The 6,972-nt window shown below is 25.2% G+C and overlaps 1 long non-coding RNA gene across 1 annotated transcript; it reads left to right on the forward strand.

Moving 5' to 3' along the window:
* Nucleotides 1-1,437: 1,437 nt before the first annotated feature.
* Nucleotides 1,438-2,536, forward strand: LOC131173928 (uncharacterized). Its single transcript, XR_009144291.1, has 2 exons — nt 1,438-2,047; nt 2,217-2,536. It is a non-coding gene; the product is annotated as an uncharacterized LOC131173928 (long non-coding RNA).
* The last annotated feature ends 4,436 nt before the right edge of the window (nt 2,537-6,972 follow it).

The raw sequence follows: 6,972 nt of genomic DNA on the forward strand, positions 1-6,972 counted from the left end.
CTTATTATAAATCCTGTTACAAAAAATACTTATAAATATCCTAACTCATAAATAATTTTATTACTAATAAATAATATTATATAATTTAAAGAATTAGTGAGATTTTTTTTGAATTTTTAGCTTGGTTAGCTAATTTTATTTTTATAATTTTAGGTTAATTTTAAAAATTTTTAACCCATAATCAAAATTGATTTAATTTAGCTAACATGATATAATTTTAATTGTTATTTTCTTTTCTAATCAATTGACATATCATTTTTTTTTATCATCGATTTACTTTGATTTTCATCATTCATTAAATATTTAAAATTTAGCTAAATTTTTCAAAAATTAAAGAATCAACTATAATAATAAAAAGTTAAAAACTTAATTTTTTTTATTATTATGATTAATTTAAATTGTTTGAAAAATTGTGAATAATAAAAAAAAATTCGAGCAAAAATAGTATATATACCTAATAAGACAGATATTTTAAATCCTATTTAGATATAATAAAAGATATTATTAATAAAGAAGAATATATCTTATTTACTTAAATATATATAACTAGAATATAATGAAAGTGTATTTTTAGATGTTTGCGTAGTTTTAATTTAGATTCTTACTTTAGTTTTCTTAATTTTAAAGTTTATTAATTAATTAGCATAAAAATTTATCTAAAATTACATATAAAGAAAATTAATTCACAGGTAATTATTTAACGAGTATAAACAATGTATAATGCATGTTTAAAAAAAGCAATAATAAAAAATATATAGACTAAAGAATAATTTATATAAATATCATATTTAATGTTAAATAATAATAATAATAATAATAATAATAATAATAATAATAATAATAATAATAATAATAAAAGTTCAAATTTATATAGATTGAATTTTTTTTTAAAAAAAATTCTTATATTGATTATCTAACACTATATTTGGCAGAGTATATAAAGATAATGTAAAAAAATTTTTAAAATAAAATAATAAAAGGTAATGCAGAGTTTATTAATCTCAAGATTTATATAGTAAATATTAATTTAATAATTTTATATTATTTGAGTGAAATATATGAAAAAATAAGCCTTTAATTCTTTATGATATGTATGGATATGCTTTATAGTATTTGAAATGATACACAAGCATACGTGGATGATTGCTAGCTACTATTGAGAGCAATATAAAGACAAATTTTTCATGATATTAGCAAAGTCGTGAATTCCTATTTAGGCAGAATTAAAATTTTGTAGCCATTAACTTTTCTATTGGTATTTATCCAACTCTTATTTTCAAATATGTATTATTAAAAAAACACATAAATTTTTTAAGGCCAAAATCCCATCCTCTTATTTCCTAAATTAAATTAAACTATTGTCCATCAATTTGGTCCAATTAGGCTTTCAATCTTTTAAAATTTGATTAATAATATCCGGTTCGTAATTGATATTGCCCGCGTCATTTTTTTTTTCCAGCGGTTGTGTCATTTATTCAATGCATAAATCGCAGTTTGGCAAAAAAATAAATAAATGGAAACAAAATGCGAAAGTGTCATTTATTTTTCTCTAGTTTTCTTCCTCCTTTTGAGAGCTTCAGTCTCCTTGTTTCCTATCGTGTTAGTGGTCTTTTTTGTTCCATACGGGCAAAGGGGGCCTCTTCTTGTCCGGTCGTGGTCTTCCTCCCCATCACAAGAAAGATGAAGCCCGATCAATTATGTTCTCAACACAAAGCGCATGATAAGGAGAATCAGCTGCATCATCATTCAATGCTTTAATACTAACCAGGTTGTCAGACTCGACAATAAGAGAAGAGAGGCCTGCTTCCTTAGCTAATTGAACCCCATACATTATAGCTTGTGTTTCAGCCATGGTTGAATCCCATGAAGCAGGAACACACTTAGATGCCGCTAGTATTACCCCCCTGTTATTGTGAACGGCACAACTCAATCTAACAAAATTGTTACCATGAACAACTGCATCAGTGTTTAGCGTATAAGAACAGATTGTTGGTGCTGACCAAGAGGCAATTGGGAACAGCTAGAGTTTATGTTGCTCATCAAGTTTGTGAGTAGATATTGAATATTGTATCATATTTATAATATTCATATAAATTAGCATGCACATGCATTATTAATTGTATGTATCTTAGTTACAGATTAATTAGGACATAAAATTATCATTAAATAATTATTAATACTTATTTATTGTGTTGCGTTGAATTATACTCACACAGATACAGATGTGAATGTGCATGGGATAGGATTGGCTTGAGTTGAGATCACTTGCACCTGACGTATTATATATGTGCGTATGGATATGCGCAAGATAGGACTTCCTTGAGTTAAGCTCTCTTGCAACTAATAGGTTGAAATTAAGCGAAAGCGATTTGAGAGGTTGGATTATAGTGGCTACGTGAGCAACTCACATGTGTTTTATGGATTATATTGAGTGTGTGAATTGTTTTCTATCATCTTCTTGTATAGTGACTGATTAATTATTTATGATGTGTTGGTTATGTATTTTTATTAATAGAATTGCATTAGATTTAGACTACTTATAGATATTGTATGGGATATTTAATATCATATTTTATGAGTAAAAGCTCATTTTTATTCATTTATTTTTTCCATATGGCAGATAAAATACCACTATACTTGAATTGGTGCCCTCTACATTTTCTCCATCTCAATGGACTTGTATTATATATTTAATTTGTATTAAATATTTATAAATTCTTAGAGTACTTTGCAAATTACATTAGAGTATATATCACTGTATCTATATTGTGGATATCCAATATGAATAATGGATATAATAATGTGGGTTGTGTAGAGTTTCCCTCCAAATATGTTATTGTTATTTTTTGAGATAATTTGGCTTCAGTTTATCTTCACAATGTGATTACATATATATACAGTCAATGACGGATCCAAAGGGCTGGCAGGGCCATTAACCTCCTAATATTTTTTTTTTTTAATTTGGAGAAGTATAAATATGGACATGTATTTTATAAATTTTTGTATTTAGGTCGACAAAGTTTAAAAGGTTTTTCTTTATTTAATTGATCTAATTAAATAAAAAAATTAATGATTTTATATTATAATAATTTAAATATTATTTTTTATTGATCTAATTAAATTAAAAAAATTAATAATTCACACTTTTTAAATTCCCTTTAAGTAATAAAAAATAATTTTAAAGATTCAAAATATATAAGACAATTAGGACTAAATGTTGTATTGTACAATACCGAACTCGATGGATTGATAATAAGAACACGAAAAAGGGACATGTTAATGGAAAAATATTTTTATTATATTTTTAACATAATTAATATATATATATATATATATATATATTATATTTCAAATATAAAATATATAATTATATAAATTTAATCTATAATACATGATTAATGTTATTCTTATTGTTTTACCTATAATTAACTGTAAATTCTAAAAAATTTAGATGAAGAGATCATTTTATTGACTAAATAGAATTTACGAGATATAATTGTTTCTTATAGGAAATAAGGAAACTAATATGTAATTTAACTTTAACTTGTAATTCGGTAATTATAGTTTGAGAATTGATTAATCAATTATTTACCTTAACAAGTTAATATTTTCATCATGATAGATTTTATTATTATTTAATTATTATTTTTATGTGACTTGAATTATGGATATATTTTCATAGACTCAAATTATGATATGATTCGAAAGTTTCACGCTGCAACTTGATTGAAATAAAAAATGAGATATGTAATGATAACGAAGGGTACGAGTCGATAGAGTTTGAAAGTTTCGAGTGATTGAAATGTTTTTAATATAAATATTGTAATATTCTGGCTTTTGCTATAGATTTATGAGATATTTAGAAAATATACTGAGTTAGGGTTTGAGAGTTCTACATAATTTTATTACTTTTTTCATCTGAAACTTTGCTCTTGTCTTGTCCATAAATGTAAATATCATGATCGAATCACGTAAATCTTACATTATTTTTCTTGAATTTATAATTATGTATCTTAAATTTGCATGCCTGCTATATTATTATTATTATCATTATTATTATTATTATTATTATTATTATTATTATTGTGAAGTAGAGATTTTATTCTAGTCTTTATAATTTGAGTATGAGATATTTTATTATATTAAAATTAAATTGTGATTGTATAAGTATAATCTTAAAATATTAGAATAATTATGACTATAAAAGTTTATTATTCGATTAAGCAGTTAGCTGCAATTTTTAGATCGAATTTGAATTTTTAAAATATTAATTTAACATATTCGTATTGAATTAAGAAAAGGCCAATGGTGTATATCAATGTTATTAAACGAGATTGACTTGGCGGAGAAATCAAATCCATGGCTAAGTAAGTTACTAATTCATCCAATAAATTAAATTAATTAAAATTTTAATTAAATATAACATCAGTTAATATAAATAAAAAAATCTAATTAATTAAAGTTAATTATTTAAAATCAAATTTTTAACATTTATTAAGTTATATTTATATTATTTTAAATTTTATATAAAAATATTTAATTTCAATATATATAAACTTTTTATGAGACTAATTTTTAATTATGTGCGTTACACTAGTATCATGTGATTTTAACTCTTAATTATTTTATTTATAATTATATAAATATTAAATTCTAAATTATAATATATTAATTTTTGAGAATTTTAATTTGATTTTAAATGTTTATTATTTTAATTTTAAATTTATATGAAGTTCAAAATTAAGGAGTTTAAATTTATATAAATTTTAAAATTAATTTAAATAATAAAAATATAATTATAATTAATTTTAAAAATAAAAAATAATTTAAATAAAATCAATATTTCCTTTTATATAGTTATATGTAATATCGATTAAGAATTACTCATAAATAATTATATTTACTTTTAATTTTTAAAAATTTTGAATTTTTCTTGAAGAAAATAAAAAGTTTATTCTAGCAAATGAAGTATCCATTAGATTCCTGATCCAGGTGTCTCCTTCATCTTCCTTCCTTTAAATCCATGATACCTTGGCTTACGTTGGCAAGTAACACAATTGTCTATATACAATGTATCTGTAAATGTTTTGGATTATTTTAATGGAATTAGTAATTAAATTTTGAAAGAAGAAATAAAGCATGTGCTTACAAAGTTACAATTGAGTGTAAACAAGGACTTTGACTTGTTTAGTTTGCTTTATTACTTGATATTCCATTGACAAGATCATTATTCGGCCCAAGATTAAGCTTCTGGAATGACGTTAAACTGTTCATTGTTTTTGTTTGTTATTCTTTTTTTTTAATTAAAAAATTTGTCATAAGCTTACTAATAAAATAAAAGAACGTATAAAATGAATGATAATTATTTTTTATATAATTAATTTTAAGTGATATTTAAATTTGAGATTTTATAATATTAAAATCAATTTGAACATTGTTGAACTAAAATCATAAAATAAAAATTATTATATATATAATTAATGTAGAAAAAGAAATTATGATAGGCACTATTTTCTATTAAATAAGTGACTCGTAAATGCTATAAATGATAGAAAATTTTTTTCATTTGAACTCAAATTATTTATTACTATAAAAACAAGAACTTTTTGTTTTTTAAAGAAATAATTAAGATTTATTGAAAACTCGGGAAATGTCACTTAAAACAACAACATCAAGAGGATGAGGAACTTCTCCATCTAATTATTCTCAGAATCAACCAGCTCTGTAGCTAGCTTGACTAGGGAATGTGCCAACATATTTGCCACCCTATATGTGCGAAGACAATTGAAGTTTGAGCAATGACTAGATAAAGGCTTGAGTTGCAACAGGCGGGTTCCATAATAGTAACTAGGGAACTAATTCTTGGTAATGTTCTACACCAATGCTAATGAGTCAGATTCAATCACAATATTACCAAAACCTGTACTAATGCCCTAGATAATTCGAAACCTTTGTCTCGTCTATTGGCATGGGGGTGGGAAATCTTTAACAACCAAACATCATCACTTGACCCATATGGTTCCGCATAACAAATTCGAACCCACAACCATGAGTTGCATTAGAAGTAGTGTCAGTATTGATCTTGACCAATCCTGAGTTTGGCGACACCACTTTGAAACTGTTAATAGCAGCGACCTAGGGTAAATATCATTGACGGTCACTCAATTTTTAGGGTAATTACTGTAAGGTCATTGAATTTTAATTTTTTTTTCTTAAAAGTAATTAAACTGTTACGACCCAAATTATGGGTCAGATCGACAGTAGAATTTGAGTCAGTATAAGGCTCCCGAAGCCCATAGTAAGCCCAACTAATCTCTAACCCATTCATGAGGCTTATATTTTGAGCCCAATTTTAAGAAATCAATCGAACACAGTCCGGCCATAACATGAACCACCCAACGATGTGTTCTTAACTCACCCGACCTGTAATTTCAAAATAAAACCAGTTGGGGAGCTCAGCTCACCCTTATAATCATCCACAAATCAATATAAAATCAAATGGGAGTCCAACTCCCTCATCCAATAAGCCATCCGTTCATACATTTACACATACATAGATTAATAAGTTTACAACTCCAAAATAATTAATCTTACAGTCCCAAGCTAAATAAAATAGTTCTACACATGCAGAGATCTAGAATTCAAATTTAACAATACAAAATATGGAAATAGAAACTAATAGACCTGTGAGGAAGAAAGCAGGTTAAACACAAGAATAAGTACTCTTATAACATGGAAAAATAGGGTGAACAGGAGTGAGCGTTCGACTCATAGAGTAAGATATTGATTTTACATACAATTTCTATAACTACCCAAGTCTAGTGCATCCCTAAGAATGAATAAAATACCTTCACACAGTTCAAACAGGTAAAGTCACAATCAGATCAAAAGCAATTTGGAGCACTCACACACTCATGTGTCACATCCATACTCACATGTATATATACAAGAGTTGATTCCCTATACAGCTCT

The sequence above is a fragment of the Hevea brasiliensis genome, chromosome 1 (assembly GCF_030052815.1).
Source record: "Hevea brasiliensis isolate MT/VB/25A 57/8 chromosome 1, ASM3005281v1, whole genome shotgun sequence".
NCBI lineage: Eukaryota > Viridiplantae > Streptophyta > Magnoliopsida > Malpighiales > Euphorbiaceae > Hevea > Hevea brasiliensis.